The sequence below is a fragment of the Physeter macrocephalus genome, chromosome 16 (assembly GCF_002837175.3).
Source record: "Physeter macrocephalus isolate SW-GA chromosome 16, ASM283717v5, whole genome shotgun sequence".
NCBI lineage: Eukaryota > Metazoa > Chordata > Mammalia > Artiodactyla > Physeteridae > Physeter > Physeter macrocephalus.
In genome coordinates, this window is record NC_041229.1 from 90,170,416 (window position 1) to 90,188,300 (window position 17,885).

The following is a 17,885-nucleotide window of genomic DNA, read 5'->3' on the forward strand; positions in this document are numbered from 1 at the left end:
AAAAAACTAAAAATAGAACTACCATATGACCCAGCAATCCCACTACTGGGCATATACTCAGAGAAAACCATAATTCGAAAAGACACATGCACCCCAATGTTCATTGCAGCACTATTTCCAATAGCCAGGTCATGGAAGCAACCTAAATGCCCAACAACAGACGAATGGATAAAGAAGATGTGGTACACATATATGGTGGAATATTACTCAGCCATAAAAAGGAATGAAATTGGGTCATTTGTAGAGACATGGATGGATCTAGAGACTGTCATACAGACTGAAGTAAGTCAGAAGGAAAAAAACAAATATCGTATACTAATGCATATATGTGGAACCTAGAATAATGGTACAGATGAACCGGTTTGCAGGGCAGAAATAGAGACACAGATATAGAGAACAAACGTCTGGACACCAATGGGGGAAAGTGGTGGTGGTGGGATGAATTGGGAGTTTGGGATTGACATATATACACTAATATGTATAAAATGGATAACTAATAAGAACTTGCTGTATAAAAAATAAAATTAAATTTAAAAAAAGAAAAAAAAGGAACAGATATTTAAACATTAATTTTGAAAATATTGCATGATTTTGTTTGATTACACTTACATATTCCTCACATATTTATAATTAAGTTAGAATTCGCAGAATAATCTTTTTCCTAATAAAAAAATCAGATCCATCTCTTGGCACCCTGGGTCTCATACTATGAAGGCTTTCTCATTTTGTTAATACTCATAATTAATCTGGGAGCCAATAGTCAGGTAAGAAGGAAGAGACTGCTGGCTAGTTCTAAAAGTGACCTCAGACTCATGTTCCAAAAAATATGCTTCGTTAAAAATATCAGATTAGAAAGATGACATAAATCTCCTTGACAGGAAGTAGGATAAAGTTACCATTCTGTAAAGACTGGACACCTCACCACTATCTCTCTAACAGAGTTGCCTAAAAATAAAATAAGCAAAGAACTTGCCAATCCTTAGCTCCCACCTAATAAATAAAAAGGTTCTGATTAAAGTGAACAAAGAGTAGACTACATAGTGTGGTATCCTTTCAGCAGGTAGGGAAGGGAAGAAAAACCTGCATTCTAGACCTCACCCATTCCTTTACAGTCGTTGCTGATCTTAAGAATCAAATCTATTTAGATCCAAACTGAAAAATATTTGTTGAATTGAAAATTATTCCCAACTTGAAATCAGAGTACCAGAGCTAGCAAATGTGTTAGTTTATATGCCTGCTTCAGAAACAAAAAAAACATTGAAATTATATTATATGATGTTATAAATTTAATAGGTATTGCCCTTACTGAAAATATTTCAATTTTATAACATTAGCACTAAAAATTCTGAGCAAGATGGTTATCTTCTTCCAAACATATATCCTGTGTGTAGATAGATATATTAACAGTATATTTCTCCAGCTCAGTCCTAAGATCCTTTCTGGTACTGAGACTATAACTTCTATCCCCTTGCATTTTCTATGGGACAGTACAAGGAACAAGTCACCACTCAATAAGCAATAATTAATATCCTGATTAAATAGCCCTCAAATAGATATTCTTCTAGAAGACTTCTTTCAGCAATTCTTCAAGATAACCATGGCTCATCTGTTTTCTTCCTGCTGTATTTCAAGATTTCAATCTCTTCTTCATGATTTCTCTACTCCAACTGTTACTCTGATCACCTGAATAAAGGAAGTACTTCTCAGGCTTTTTTTCTGATGAGACAATACATATCCAGCAGCAAAACTTTCTCTCCTTTATCTCATGCTACTGATATCTGTCCTTTAATTTGTAGAGCCATGTAAAGGACACAAATTCCTAGTGTTCAGTAGCTAGAAGAGTTGTGAATGCTCTAAGCATATATTTATTTTTCCTAAATATGTCCTCATCTATAGTTTTGCCCACATCATTCTACAGGGTGTTGAGAGGAAAAGGAACCATACTAAGTTTCAAAACACCTAAGTTTAGTCCTAATTCCAACAATACTTTGGGCATGTCTTTGGGAAATTCTATAGTTTGCTCTTAGTAGCATAAAGGAACCAGTCTAGATAAACATAGACCCGTTACATAATGTACAATTCTATGTTTCTCCAGAAGGATCAACTTTTTGTCATAAGTATTCTATGTGATAGAATGGAGAAAAAAATGGTTAGGAACCAATTTATATTACAATCCAATTGCATTATTCACTACCTGTGTTTTCTTTGGTACTTTATTTAATGTTTCTGAATCTTGGTTCTCATTTAGAAAACTAAACTAGTAGTAAATACCTTGCATGCTTGTTATGTGTTTTACATGATGGAGTAGAGCTAAGGGCTAAATTAACATTAACCTCCTTTACCCATTATTCAAGGCACAATTCAAATTGCATGCCTTCTTGACGGTTTTAATAATTTATTTTATTTTAAGGCAATACTATTCTAGGTATTCAGTTTTTTAAACACATGAATCATTCTCTAGAAGTAATCTTTCCTTATTCTTTATTGTTTCATTATTAATAATGATCACTATGTGATGAATTGCAGTATTGAGTTAAAGTTGATTTCATAATACAAGTGTTCTTATGTATGTTGTGTTTAAGACTAATAAAAAGGGTCGTAAGTTTGTCCTTCATAATAAAGAGTAATGGAATATGTGAGTAGTGAATATAAATCCATTGCACTGAATCAGGGATTTTAATTTTAAAAGGGCCTAGGAGTTAGTAAGAATGTGTGAATGAGTGTCTGGGTTTGATCTTGAGAAGCCGAGAGTTGTGAAGATGCAGAAACCCAACTCTGCACTTGGAAGAGACTAGGGTTTCAATGAAAATACGGGTCATTGTGTAGATTGGGCTGTCAATTCATGAACCCTAAATAACAGAACTAAGCAATAGGAAGATAATTATAATCAAAGCAATTCTAGAGAATGAGTAATTTAAAAAATGCCATTGAAATAAAACTGCAGTCACCCTGAAATTTTTTGTAGAATGTTTCATTTTGGCTTTTGATCATGCCCACTTTATGCTTAAATGACCAGGGTAGGAGCAAACAATAAGATTTAGATTGATAGTCCAGAAATAAGTTTGTTTATAGTCAGTTTTGTGGTGTGCATTTAGCTAAGCATGGATATTTGGAGTTACAGAATCTTACACATCTCTGAAGATACATACTTTGTTCATGGTGTCATAAACCTTCTCTACTGAGGGTTCATTATTTAAAGAAACCTTTGCTTTATGCTTTTAATTGTGCCTGATCTTGACATTTAAGAGTAAAATAGTTTTGTTTTCAACTAAAGCTTTTTCTTTCATGCCAAGAGAGAAATTTTGAAGTCTAACTGCAGAAGTTACCACACCCATCAAATCAACTTTTTAGAAATCACTAATTCATTCCAATGGATCAACAAGTGTAAGTGCAGACATCCTGCAAAGTCCTTTTCACAAAATCAGAGTTCCAATTTTAATGTTTCACAATTCAACAATTATAAGATAAAAAACATCATTGAGAGTCTACAGTTCAGTAGAGCATGTCATTTGACTGTTTTTGGGGGTTGAAGAAGAATGGTGATTTTAACGCCCTGGCTGTTAATCTGATCATATTATATACTGTTATACTTATTCATCAACTATTGCTCAATTTTTCAGGAATGCATACGTTTTTCATCAATAAAACACAGATATAAATATAGGTTATTTGAACTTAATCCAAAAAGGAAATCCACAGCTATTCTAAATGTTAACACTAGAGCAGCTCAAGAAGTCTTTAGAGGAGCCAGCCCAGAAGCCAATGGAGGAAACAGATGCTGCCTCTGGAAACATATTGGAATGACCTCCATCTGGGGCCTTCAGTGTGCCAAGTTCTTCTCATAAGTGGTTACAGCAGTTAGGCTCTTTGCTCCAGATGAGAGACAAAGGCACCGAAGTGAACTACTCTCCACCCTGCAATCAACAAGAAAATGCTGTGCTGAGTGAATTTACAATTATACAGTGACATGTTAATGAGCTTTGAAAATGTTTGGTTGGATAGGAGAAAAGTATCTGGATTGACTAAAACAACTAAGTATCTGAAAATACAATACACATTATTAGCTACAAGTCTGTGTGCCAGAGTGTATTTGCCTACATGGGTGCATTTGTGGAGAAGTTGTGTGAATACCACTAAGATGTTCTTGTGCATGTTTATACACTCAGTTTAATAAAATGTCTCCATCTGAATTAAGAAATAACTTCAGAATATTACCTTGTTATTGAAATGATCTGAGGAAAGCAGTATAACTTTCAGCAAATTTTAGATAGGACTATCAAGTCCAGGAACAACTTGATAAATAAATGTTGAAAAGTAAACTTTCAAATTTTGAAAAGTAAATTTTCTTGGAAAAGTTTTACTTTTTATATGGATCTAGTTACAAACCCTGGTGGTTATGACCTGCTGGGATCCCTGCCCACAAACTATCCAGTTCTCATAACTGTAAATTAACTTGGTCAAGGTACTTGAATTTAAAAAAAAGAAAAAAATCCTGGTAAGTAGCTAGAAGGAACCCTGAATACATGACAACATAATTTACATAAGTTCAAATTCTCTGCTGATTCTTATATTTACCTGTATATTAATTGAGAAACTAGATTAATTGTTTCTATGTAGTCACCTAGTTTTTCCCTCATCCTCATGTCTCACCCAACTATAACACTTACTCCATCACCATGTTTCCTGGTCTACTATTCCAGTTCTTCCAAAATTAGGTTACTGCCAAGATTGTAAGATGAAAGTTACCAGTTGCAAAATTTAAGCACAAGGTGACCGTTTCTCAATGGGTGACCCAAAACTTAAGCTTCAAATGCATCAGCATGATGTTAAGGTGTTTGTTTACAATGAAGACACTGCATCAGCTTTGTTTTGAATAGCCTATAATTAATGATCCATTAAGTGGCTAAATGTGCAACTGGTTTGACTTATAATAGAAAACATTAAATTTACCACAATATAGCCTCTCATGTATATACCAATATTCTTTCTTAAGTATGAAAAACATGTAAAGTTAGTATATGCCATGGTCTTAAGTATAGAATGCTTAGAGAATGTGTACGATTCCTGTTTCATGTTGAGGAGAGAAAGAGTGATTGCAGAGCTAGAATTCTGACACCTTGCACTTAAGGCTAGGATTCCCCAACTGTAGCCCCTGTAGCTGCAAGCACAGTCTTCTGTCTTCTTACTTAAATTATGGTTCATGGACTGGTAGGGTCATAATTAGCATTATACAGAAGCTTCTTAAAAATTTAGAAACTCATTCCCTTCCTCAAGACCATATAAATCAGAATCTGTGTTGCAATTTAACAAGATCCCCAGATGATCGATTATACATTAAATTTCAAGAAATACTACTCTAATATGCAGGTTCATCCAGTCACTTGGGCTTCCTTACCATTCTAGAATGTTTCTGTAAATGTTGTTAGATACTTCGTCTTGATATACCTGGCATATCCTAACCCAGGAGGGTGAAGGAAATTGCCATGAAACAGGCCTATGGCCAATTTTATAGGTAGAGATGCCAGGAAACTTTTGGCAATATGAATACTAACCGTTCCTAAACTAGTAGTTCTCAAAACTGGCTTTGCATCAAAGTCACCTGGAGAATTTTTTAAAATTACCCTTGCAGGAGCCTACCCTAAAACAATTAAATCAGGATTACTAGAGGTGAGACAAGGTTATTGGGAATTTTGAAAAGCTTCCAAGGAGATTCTAATTTTCACCCAGGGTAAATCCACCACATTACAGAAAATTTAGCAGGAATTTTTAACTGAATTAAATTGAAATCTACCACGTTATGGAAAATTTAACAGGGACTTTAATTGAATTAAAGTGGTCTGGGCCACTTCAATTAAAATCTTACAATCTTTTATGTAAGATTGTTAAATATATAAAGATCTAGGACCCAAACAAATCCAAACTAAAAGTGCTACTCATATTTTTAATAAGCACAAACACATTGCACACCTATAATTATGACTAAACTTTGTTCTAAATTAAACCACAGTGAATTTTTCTGGATAGAACAAAACTTCTCTACTACTTGTACATAACCAGAATTGGAATTTAATTGCAAGTAGGTGGAGTGATCTGGAGAGGGCTTAATTAAATTATACCAGCCAATGATGAATAATTTTTAAAGGATTTTCTTTCTTTCTAATCTATATACTTTTTATTTCTTATTCTTGCCTCATTGCACTATCAAGGACTTCCTTACAATGTTGAAAAGGAATGATGAGTGAAGACATCTTTGCCTTGTTCCCAATTTCAGGGGGGAAGCATACAGTCTCTCGTAATTATGATGTTAGCTATAACTTTCTAAAAATGCTCTTTATCAATTTGAGGAAGTTCCTCTCTATTAATGTTTGCTGAGGGTTTTTAACTATGAATGGGTTTTGGATTTTGTTAAATGCTTTTTCAACATTAATTATATTATCATATGAATTTTTTTGTTTTTAGCCTGCTGATCTGGAAAATTCTATCATTTTATTTTTGATGGACGAACCAACCTTGGATACCTGGAAGAGGAGGTCATCAAGAAAAGGTGACCAGCAGTTGACACTAGAGCTGTACCTGAGCAATCAGAGGCTCTTTGCCCTCTCCCCTGTTCTTGGAATTTACGTTCCACCCACTGTTCCCATAGCCAGAGTTGTTTTCAAGGACACAGTCTTGAAAAAGCAACATGTTGTTGAGACCATCTAGATGGTATACATGACTGAACCCAGTTTAAAGCCTCTATAAAAACTTTTAAGATTCTGGCAGGCAGTTATAGAGATCTACTCCTCTTGTGGCTGCCCAAGGCAAGCCTTATATGTAAGTTCCCTTGCTTGTCAAACCTGTCACCTATCACCCATCTGAATTGGTCTGCCTCTTTCTTCAGTCTCTCCTTGCCCTTCACTTATGGGATCCATTTTATGAACCAACACCACTTGGATGTGGTGTATAATTCCTTTATTTTATTGTGGAATTTTGCATTTATATTCACAAGAGACATTGGTCTATAGTTTTCCTTCCTTGTAATACCTTTATCTGGTTTTGGTGTTAGGGTAATACTGGCCTCAGAGGATGAGTTAAAGAGTGTTCTCTCTGAGTCTAGTTTCTGGGGAGATTATGGAGAATTGGTATCATTCTTCCTTAAATGTTTCGTAGAATTCACAAGTGAACAAGTGAAACTATCTGAACCTGTTGCTTTTTCTTGGAAGATTATTAGTCAGTGATTCAATTTATTTAATAGATATAGAGCTATCCAAGTTATCTATTTCTCCTAGTGTGATTTTGATAGTTTGTGTCTTTCATGGAATTGGTCCATTTTATTTAAGTTACCAAATATGTGGGCATAGAGTTGTTCTAAATATTCCTAGTATATTCTTTTAATATTCATGGGGTCTGTAATGATGACCCCCTTCTTGGTAATTTGTGTCCCCTGTTTTTGTTGTTGTATTTTTTGCTTAGCCAGGTTAAAAACATCAATTTTTTTCTGAGAACATTTCTTGCCGGGCAAGTCTGCTGGCAATGAATTTTATTAGTATTAGTTCTGGTTTATCTGAGAAAGTTTTTATTTCTGCTTCACTTTTGAAGGATAATTTTGCTAGCTACAGTATTATTGTTTAAATTAAATTCAATGTATGTGAATAGAATGAATCTGAGCTAAGCTTAATCTTTTGTGGAGGATCAAATTGAATTGATTTTAGCTTACTTGAATAAACAAAAATGTTTCTGGACTAGGGTTATTTGGATAAAATTTTATTTAATTGAATTAAAAAATTAAGTATCTAATATGGTTTAAACATACTGACTCTTGACACTTTGCTTTTCATATATTAAAGTGTTTTAATTAATTTGGATTACATTGACACATTCTATCTCATTATAAAATGATTTTATAAGGATTATATATAATATTTTGCCTATTTTGAAATTATATTCTATAGAATTGTTCTGTTTTAAATGGCTTGAATTAATTCATTTAGTCTATTCTAAATTTATTTTATTTAAATATTTTAATATTAAGAAAATGTTATTCTCTGGGTTAAATTTTATTTCATTAAATGGCTCTTTTTTCATTTTGTTCAGATTAAATTGATTGAATCTACTTGATTTAGACTTATCTTGTGTTTTGGTTTGGATAGGATATGGGAATGGAAAATGAGAAGAGAGCTTTAGGAAAAAATGTGTTATGATATAGTAGAATATAATGGAAAAATGCAGTTTGTTTGAGGCTGGTATTTCCCTAAATGAATTTAATTGAACTGACAGCTGAGACCAGTCTTTTAGAAATCTTCAGTCAGAATTATGCATTTGTCTTTCTAAGAGATAAAATACTCTACAAGCAATGATACATTTCCCTTTTTTCCAGCTCTCATTTTTAATTAATCATAGATTCTAAAATTTTATGTCAACTGGTCTTGGCTTTTTTCCTTCCTTTGCATTCTAAAATAACAAAAAACTGATGTTCAAATTTTCTATCCAACAGTTAATTGGCATCTAGTTTCAACCTACTTAACTATGTATATCATTTTTTTTCTTTCTGATTTTATTGAGATAATTGGCAGGTATCATTGTATAAGTTTAAGGTGAACAACAGAATTTGACATACATATATATTGCAAAATGACTACCACACTGATAGTGAACATCCATCACTTCACATAGTTACAAAAACCTTTTTTCTTGTGATGAGAACCTTTAGGATCTACTCAATTAGCAACTTTCAAATATACAATACACTACTGTTAACTAAAGTCACCATGTTGCACATTACATCCTCAGAACTCATTTATCTTATAACTGAAAGTTTGTAATTTTGAATCAGTTTAACCCATTTCCCACCTGAAACCCACCTCTTGTAACTCCCAAACTGTTCTCTGTTTCTATGAGTTTGTCTGTTTGTTTTGTTTTGTTTTGTTTTTAGATTCCACATATAAGTGAGATCATACAGTATTTGTGTCTCTCTCTGGCTTATTTCACTTATTATAATTACACAAGTTTCATCCATGTTGTTACAAATGGAAGGATTTCCTTCTTTTTATGGTTGAATAATATCCCATTGTATACATATGCCACATTTTCTTTACCCATTTATCCATCAGCAGACAGTAGGTTGTTTCTATGTCTCAACTATCGTAAATAATGCTGGAATGAACAGAATAGTACAGATATCTCTTCCAGATAGTGATTTCATTTCCTTTGGAGATACACCCAGAAGTGGAATTGCTATATCACAAAATAGTTCAATATTTATTTTTATTTTTTTGAGGAACCTTCATAATGTTTTCCATAGTGGCTGTACCAATTTACATTCCTACCAACAGCGTACAAGTGCTCCCTTTTTTCCACATTCTCACCAGCACTTATTTTCTCTTGTCTTTTTTTATAATAGCCATTCTAACAGGTATGAGGTTCTCATTGTGGTTTTTGTTTACATTTCCCTGATGATTAGTGATGTTGAGTACCTTCTCATGTACCTGTTATTTATTTGAATATCTTCTTTTGAAAATTGTCTATTCAGGTTGATTGGCCATATTTAAATTGGATTATTTGGTTTTTTGCTATTGAGTTGTATGGACTTCTTATCAGATACGTGATTTGCAAATATTTTCTTCCAATCCATAAGTTGTCTTTTCATTTTGTTAATAGTTTTCTTTGCTGTACAGGAGTTTTTTAGTTTGATATAGTCCCACTTGTTTATTTTTGCTTTTGTTGCTTGTGCTTTCAGTGTCATATCCAAAAATATTATTGCCAAGACCAATGTCGAAAAGCTTTGACATTTTTCCTATGATTTTTTCTAGGCATTTTTATGTTTTCAGGTTCTACATTTAAGTCTAAATATCTAGCCAGACAGGGCTTTTACAGGGCTATATAATATATATAATAATTAACATGTTATTTCTATTCTCACTAGAATGTAAACACTATGAGAGCAGAAATGTTTGACACACCACTGTATCCTTAGCACCTAAACCCAAAGCCTAACAAATATATAAATACAATGACTGAGTCTTAAATGTACATAAGGCTTTCACGGTTTCTAGAAACACTTCTATGAACATGCATTTTGTTACCTGCGATCCTTATGAAATCTAACGTTGTCATTCTTATTTTATATATGAAGAAACTGAGGCTCAGACAGGTGAAGAGAGCTGCTCAAGATTCCCCCAAATTTATGCATTCTGACTTTTCCTGTTATCATAGGCTTGTAGCCTGAAATAAATGCTGACACATAATAGATACTCATAATTTTCTGGCCCTAAGAGAAAATAGGGCACGTTATTAATTGTTATCTCTTTGTTTTACAGGGCCTGTTTTTCACTCTCTGATAACTGCAGTTTTTCAGCAGGTATGTGGCTATTGGATAATCGAGGTAACTTTCCTAGTGAGTAATTTTATACAGTATGCTTCTATTAAAAGCAAACATAGGTAGCTGTATATCACAAGGAATAATTTGCATTAACTTGAAAGATAAAGCGTGAGTCTTTGAAGGAAATTTGTGCAATGCTTGCTTCAGACCATAGTTCCTGGGGGTTCCCGTGACACAAGTTCATTCTCCTCTGCTGTTAGGGTTACCTTAGTAGAAATTTTAAGAATTATTGACTGAGAAATGCTGGATAGGTTGATGTGCTGGGCAGGATTTTGATGAAGTTTCTTTTTTGATTTCTGTTTTGTTTGGTGCAGCAAGTCCTGCTCTTGCAGAAAATCTGAGAGCAAGGACACTGTCAGTGATGATTGTTCCTTTTGTTGCCATCTTTTGTTTGTGAACTTGGAGACCCAACATCTATAAATCTTAGACTCTCCTCATTTATAAAAAAAGACAGGAGCATTTGCTATCTGAGAAATTAATCTTTATGAGTCACTTTTTTGAAAATTTTACACATGCCTAATTGCATTAACCAGCAAAACACCATTAATAAGAAGCACATCTTATAAAATCACAAACAGTTTCTCATTGCCAGTGGGTATCGTTCGTGTTCACTGATTAATGTATTGGATAAACCTTTTTTATTAATGAGAACAAGAGAGAACAAACATCACATTAGGGAAGATGTTTCACACAATGTGGCAATATAACAACATGGGTCAAATGGTCCACATTGGAAAGGAGCTGTAGACCAAATGTAAGCCTGGTTTTCTTAAACATTCACTTAATCCATGCCTCTATTTACCACTGAAGGGTAATCTATTTACCATTGAAGGGCTCATCAAGAAATTAAACATGAAACTGATATACTATAATAATAAGCTGGCCTTTATTAATTTTTTTTTCTCAAGTAGCCTAATATGAAAGTGTAAAATGTTTTTATAAGCGTTTATGCAGTTCTGTGTTGCTTTGTAAAATAACTAAATCCTGAACAATTTGTGCAAGTATTCCTGCTATTTAAAGGAACCCTGTGGAAACATCCCTGTTCATAATATATGTTTTTCACAACCAAAGTTATGTAGGGTCAACATAGAAATTATGAGAAAAAGATAGTTCTAATACCAAAACATAACCGTATCTATTATTTTGCTTTGAAACAGGAAGAACCTCCTTTGTGAATGATGAATAGTCATATACTGATTAATTTAAACCTTTCCTATGAGTTTTGTGTATTCTCAGTTTAACTTACATTGAAAACTACATAAATGGATTCATGTCATCTTGACCCACTTGAGTCTGTCTTCCTTTTGTTAACATGTTCTTGAGGTTCGTTCATGCTGTTGGGTGTAGAATACATTATTTAGGTGTACAGCTGTATATATTTGCCTTCATGTATACGTCACGTCTTATTTATATATTCCATACTCATGGACAACTTGTTTCCTACTGGGAATCATTCAACATAATGCTGTCATAAAGATTCTTGTATATGTCTTTTGATTAATATATACTCGCATATTTAAGGAGTGGTTTTTAAGGTCATGCGTTATGGTTATGCCCAAATGAAGCATTGGTATGTACTTCAGAACAATTTTCCAGGCTGATTATACCAATAAAAAATCTTAGGAGTTCCAGATGTTCCAGATCCCACAGTACTTGGAGTCAGTCAGTGTACTTTAGTGATTCTAGTGAGTGAGAACTATATTCATTGTGGTGTTAGTTTGTATTTTATTCATGACAAATGAGATTGAGTACATTTTCATATGCTTGTCATTTAGATATTCTCTTTGTAAATGACTGTCTAAGACTGTTGCCCATTATTGTCTCTTATCTTTTTTTTTTTTTTTTTCTGATGTGTGCGTGTGTGTGTGTGCGTGTATGTGTGTTTAGGATGGCAGGATATTGTCAAATATATCCATTGCAAATTTCTTCACCAGGATACAATTTTCCTTTTAACTTTAAAAATAATGCATTTTAATGAAAAAAAAAGTTCTCAGTTTTAATCTTATTTAAATTATTGAGAAATCATTATACCAAGTTTTGTCATGAGTCCCCACAAACCAGCTGTGTAAAATTGGTCAAGTCATGCAATGATATGAAGGAGAAATTATAAAGCCTCTTATAGTCAGCGAGTAAATTTAATATAGTCCATTTTTTATACATTATGGCTTTCTCACAGCATCCAATATTGAGTCACTCTTAGGGTAACTGGGCAGAGCACATTTTACACAATGGGAGTGAATGTCTGCAAAGGAAAATAATTATTTTTTTAAAGTTTTTAAAACTTTAAAAGTCTTAGGGGTTCTTTAGAGATAATAAAAAGTAGTTTAAAAATATTGTTGACTTTTATAGATTTATTCTTGCATTCCAAATCATTGATCTCATGTTATTCTGGAAATGGTCAAATCTGTACCTAATAAAGTATGAATCTCTATCTACATAAGGAGGATTTTTAAAAAATAATACAAATTAACAAAATAATATGTACTAAGGAATATAAGAAATTTTGAAGTAAAACGTTCCATGTCCTATCTTTTGTTTTTAGCTTATGATTCTGAATTAAGGAAGATAAATTGTTCATGACTCCAAAGGAGATCTATCTATCCATCTATCTACCATCTTTGTATAATTAATAGGGCCTTATCGCAGTTCTTAGGATATTTAAGTGCTCAAAAATATTTGTTGAAACTAAGAAAGTTACCTAGACACATCACCACCCCTTATTTCCCCAGAATATTCCATTAAAAAAAATCAATATAATTAAAGGACTAATCTTTTGCAAAATGCTGCAGTTTAAGTGATGATGAAAAAAGTAATTTACTAATTTAGAAGAAACTTGAAATAATATTAATTCCATTTGTTGTAAATTTTAAAATTAAAAGAGTTTTCCATCACATTGTATGTGATTATGTTTCTGTGTATGTTTGGTATTGTGTGCCTTTGTGCATATGTGTGTGTTCATTCCTGATCTGGGAATTTTAAAAATTAATCATACATATTAATGTTTCAAAGCCATTTAAAAATCAGCATAAAACACTTGATATTTTTGGATTGATGAACAATTCTTTTAAAAATAAACAGCTTTCAAAAAGTACTTACTATCGATTAATATTATTATTAATATCAAAATTCACCTCAAAGAAATGTATTATTGATCTCAAACTGTAGCATTTTGAAAAAGCAGGAAAACTGGCAGGCATCAGAAATTTTGCAGAAAGATAAATGTTTCTCTTAATAGTCAATGCTTACTTTATATAGTGATGAAAAGTATTTTTTCAAATTCAACTTCATTTTCTTTAATGCTTTCCTGACTTCATTATTGAACCAATCCTTAGAAGCCAAGTAAGCAATTGGGAAGATATAATTTTGTCAAACTGTTAAATTGATCAATTCAATAAAATAACTATTTACACATAAAATAGAATCTATGTATTAATTAAATCTAGGTTGATATCTATATAGCATAATAAAATAATATTTTATGGACAATTAAGGAAAAATTTTGCAAATAAAACACAGTGCTAGGACACCATTGATTTAAAAATGCATCCTGGTTCCAAACATACTAAAAAAAGTAAAAAAGAAAAGTAACTGCCATTTAAATAATGACAAAGAGCATGTGATGATATATAATTATACACATATATGTGAATGTATGAAGATATGAATTTGTAAATATAGGTATTGATATATTAACATACTAATCAATACAAGTATATAAACATAATAGAAGCCATAAATTAAACCAAAGAAAACAACTGAAGCCCTGTATGGGCCAGAATTACAGTGATAGTGTAGTTAAAGAACAAAAAACTTTCTAAATTCAAGTTTCACTTTTCAAGGATGTGAAAAAGATGTATGGTCCATACATGACCCTTTTTTAAGTTTTCTTTTTTCTTCTTCTTTTTTTTTTTTTTTTTTTTGCCAATTAAGCTTCTCCTATACACTATCTCTAATGTTTTTGTCTCTCTTTACAACGCTCCTTATAAAACTGATTTCACCTCACCTAAAACATCCTTTGTCCACTGCAGCTGACTCCATATAGCAAAACGTAAAGACTAATCTAGCAGAAGCTGAATCAACTCTGTTATTAGGTAGACAAAGAAACACAGTGGAACAAAGGTGGTTCCAACCTAGAAGACAAATGGCAGAAAAGTCTGAGAACACAGGTATGCTAATGTTGCCCAATGTGTATACATTGGTTGGACTTGTGTAGGTACATGCTTCTCTGTGTATGTGTGTGTCTGTGTGTGCTACACACACATACATGGATAGTCCTTTATTTCTGTGTGTGTTTTTATATTGTTCTCAGTTCACTGGGCAATATTTTTCTTTCTGACTGAAAGTTAAATCATCACATGTATTGTCAAAATGGTTTTGATATTGTTACCCTAGATACAATGCTTAAGGGAACTAAACAATTAAGTATGTACAATCAATTTGCTTAAAGTTACAATTTAATAATACCCTCTAAGGAATATTTCTTTTAAAGACTTTTTAATAAGTGAAACCAACCAGGAGGAAGTAATATTTCAACTTAATCAGAAATTCTGTCTAACCATTAAATCATTTTGAAAGATTCTCATAACACTCATAACAGTCCATATTAGCTATTGCAATAAAGGTTTTTACAAGTACTAGGGGATTACAAAGAAGGGATTGTTTAACTACCTGGGAGACAGCAGAAGTCTTCCTAGAAAAGAATATATTCCAATTGGGTACAGATCAAGAGCAAATATTGATACTTTGCCTTATCAGACAACTATCCCTTCCATCAAAATTATGTTTGGGTTCTACTGGGGAAATATATAGCACCTTTAAATAGGGTGGAGTTTTTTTGTTTTGTTTTCCTTTTCACTCTTTCTCACTTTAAAATAAACCTCACAGGCCTTTAAATAGTTACAAAATGAATGGAAATTGTATTCCCTTCTGAGACACACAATAAAGGCTTATTTATAAAAACCAAGAGCAAACTAAGCATTTGTTTAAAAAAATCTATCCTACATTGTAGGTAATTGTTTTGCCGAAAGATTTATGTTCTGCTGAAAGACTTACTTTCGGTTTCAGGTTCAGAGGATTCACTGGCAAAATAACCACTCCACACTTCAATAAACAAGAAAAAAGGAAATTTATTATATTAGTAGTAGGTTACAGTATAAGGACAAGCAATATATATATGTACATACATCTTCAATTTGGAAGAACTTACATCGCCACACGTGTTACTACTTTGAGAGAACATTCATCAGCAAATTGAGAGAACAAGCAACATCATCAACCTGGGAAAATTCGCATCACCAGTTTGGGAGAGCAAACGACACATAAAGAGATAGAAGCGCATACATCACCAATTTGAGAGAACTTCACCCAGATCCAAAAAGTGCTGGGAAGTCTCTGGAACAGCAATCTGGAGTCCCAGTTGGGAAGGCCCCGGGCCATGCATCCACTCCATGGGTGAGACTTCAGAGTGTCCTCCAAAGGAATCCTGCTTTTATCGCCAAGCCGCAAGCTAATAATCATCAGTTTATGTGCAAATGTGCAGCTCTGGCTATTATGTTTAATGCTTGAAATTCTAATCATAAATCTCAGAATGTCTGCTGATCTCCGGGAACTGGCCAGATTCCCAGGGCCCAGGAAGCTTCGTGACTTACTCCCTTTACTGGTTCTCAAGGCCTGCCAGACTTACTTGCTCCCTTCCTTATCTGTTGGTTCTCAAGACCTACTTTCATGGCTTCTGCTAGTCAGCAGGTTGGCATGTAACCCTTTTCAGGGTCTCTGTTCAAAGGCCTATTATTTATTGCCTCTGAAGCCTGAACAAGACTACTTTTATTAACTTCCCTAACAGTAATTTTTTAGATTTCTAAATTTCTGAGGTGAAAGTAGGGTCCAGAATGGACTATTAAATTAAACAGACCAGATAACTCAGTGGCTCTGTGCAAATTCTAATCTAGTTTCCGCCCATCTGGATTATAACATTTAGTTGAAATCATGAAACCTCATATTGGAGTACTTAAAATGTGGAAATTTAGTCTTTTCTATCTTCCAGTGACCATCTTTACCAGATACACAGAATAGTCCAGTAATCTCTTCTGAGCCATATTTATAAGGATACTTTTGCTCCACATCATATTATCAAGTGGTGTGTCATCACCGTTGTGGGATGTAACCAAGTATTTAGCTTGTAATAATTATTTATATCATGGTTTAATACAATTTCCCTGAAAAGCTTACTGCTTCCTTTCTTCTACTGCTTCTGGACTCCTGCCTCATTTTTCCTTCCATTTTCCTTTCTTTCTCCTTTTTATCCTTACTCTTTCACTCTTTTTCTCAAACACTTCTATTTGTACGAGTCAAAGAACGCAGGTTAGGCAGAAGGAACATTCTCACTTTTGGAGAATGAATCCAGTGGCATGGTGGTGTCAATACAAAAACATGTGTTTTTTAAAAATAGAAATAAACAGATATGAAAATAGATAAGCATGCATGTATACTTATGTACATATACTCATGTACAATAACACTCCAATATCAATGAATATATCCAGCCCCAAGATTTTGGTTTGTAAATACCATTATTCAATAAAAATGTCTAGGGCTCTTTAAATGTCTGCCTCCCAAGCTGGGATGGGGAAGGTACAAGATGGGTCTGGGACACTGTGTTCCAGAGATTAAGAAAGTCCTCTAAAGAAGATGGGAACTTGTCTAGAGGAAAAAGGAAGAAATTCTATTTTCATCATGAACAAGTAAGTTCTCCATCAATAACAATTACAAACACTGCACAAAATACAAACACTTAACACATAAAGACAGACTCTCAAACCAATTTGATACTGAAAAAGGGCAGTGGCACAGAGTAAGGTGTTGTGTTTGTTTGTTTTGTTTTTTTGCTTTTCCTTTATAGCTTCTAACTTGAGGAATGACCATGTTATCTCTGTGTGGGGAAGCTAAAACTCCAATTAAAAAAAAACTAAAATAAAATTCCAATTTTAAAAAGATTTAGAGGCTAGAACTTGGGGCAACTACAGCTTCTGAAAAGTGATGGGAGAATCTCTAAAAGAACACAATGAGGGAGAGGGTGCTATATTTCTGTCTTTAGATTCTGACTGCAGAAATATGCATGCATGGGGTAGGCTCAAAATAGCTGAGCTAAGGATACCTAAACTATATAGAGATTTCAGTTTTTACCCAAGAAACAGATTTTGTGGTTTGAGTCTAACCAAGTTATCTCTTGGTAAATGAAACAAAACAAAATAAAATTTCTTTGGAGTAACGTAACAAAATCCAGAAACTCTACACATCAACAACATTAAAAAAATAGAGAAAAATGAAAAAAGTTAGTTCTTTGAAAATAGAAAAATAAAGTGATACCCCTAGCTAGAATGTAAAAAAGAGAGAGAGAAAAAAAACAAACAAACCCATATCACCAATGGCAGACACTACAGATCCTACAGACATAGTGAGAGAGAATTTTGAACATATCTCTCTATTCCAACAAGTTTGTAACTGAAGTGGATAAATTCCTTGAAAAATA

At 33.2% G+C, this 17,885-nt stretch overlaps 1 long non-coding RNA gene across 2 annotated transcripts in view; it reads left to right on the top strand.

Annotated features, from left to right (window-relative positions):
- Window positions 1–17,269, top strand: part of LOC129391381 (uncharacterized) — a 36,057-nt gene extending 18,788 nt beyond the window's left edge. The window contains exons 2-5 of one of the 2 annotated variants that reach the window (XR_008615395.1): window positions 6,460–6,544; window positions 10,296–10,336; window positions 14,386–14,523; window positions 15,422–17,269. This is a non-coding gene — a long non-coding RNA (uncharacterized lncRNA). Of the gene's footprint in view, window positions 1–6,459; window positions 6,545–10,295; window positions 10,337–11,514; window positions 11,631–14,385; window positions 14,524–15,421 lie in introns of those variants that run through there. The other variant, XR_008615394.1, reaches the window with a different exon arrangement.
- Window positions 17,270–17,885: the final 616 nt, after the last annotated feature.